This window comes from Mastomys coucha, unplaced genomic scaffold (assembly GCF_008632895.1).
Source record: "Mastomys coucha isolate ucsf_1 unplaced genomic scaffold, UCSF_Mcou_1 pScaffold1, whole genome shotgun sequence".
In the NCBI taxonomy this organism is placed as follows: domain Eukaryota; kingdom Metazoa; phylum Chordata; class Mammalia; order Rodentia; family Muridae; genus Mastomys; species Mastomys coucha.
This window is the reverse complement of record NW_022196891.1, coordinates 24866525-24867221: the sequence shown is the minus strand read 5'-3', so window position 1 is coordinate 24867221 and position 697 is coordinate 24866525. Positions and strand designations below refer to the sequence as shown.

The following is a 697-nucleotide window of genomic DNA, read 5'->3' as shown; positions in this document are numbered from 1 at the left end:
GTGTGTGTGTGTGTTAGAGATTAGACCTAAGACTTTGTGCATGCTAGGCAAGCACTAGCACTGAGCCATGTTTCCAGCCTTTTTATTCTGCTTCTTAAATTATGGCAATGGAAATTTAATATTTGGATTTTAACTCTCTGATCTTAATTACACATAACAATATTTTTAAAAACTTGCTCATTAGAAAATGTTGAATCATCTGGGTGCGTGGTCCTGGCACACACCAATTCCGGGAGGCTGAGGCAGGTGAATCTCTAGAGAAAGCCTTGGGGTAGCCAGGACTACACAAAGAAACTCTGGCCTGGAAGGGGTGGGGGGAGGAGAAGAAAGAGAAGAAACTGTTAATCAGGGCTGGGGAGATGGCCCAGTGGTTAGAGCACTGTCTGCTCATGTAGAGGGCCCAGGTTCTATTCCCAGCACCCAGTTGGTAACTGCAGTTCCAGGAACGCCCATTACCTTCTGCTGGCCTCCTTAAGCACCACTACACACATGATGCACATGCATATATGAAGGTAAAATACTTACACATATAAAATCTAAAATTTTTAAGAAAAAAGAAAATGCTAAATTAGTTAGTTGAGGTGAGGGCTGGGGCTACTGGTTCAGTGGGACTGCAAACCTGACAGTGGTTCCTTGGGCATTGCAGACCTGACAGTGGTTCAGTGGGCACTGCAGACCTGACAGTGGTTCAGTGGGC

The 697-nt window shown here is 45.2% G+C and overlaps 1 protein-coding gene across 1 annotated transcript in view; it reads left to right on the top strand.

Annotated features, from left to right (window-relative positions):
• Positions 1-697, top strand: part of Mcm6 (minichromosome maintenance complex component 6) — a 25768-nt gene that overhangs the window by 2626 nt on the left and 22445 nt on the right. The gene's annotated exons all lie outside the window — the stretch shown is intronic.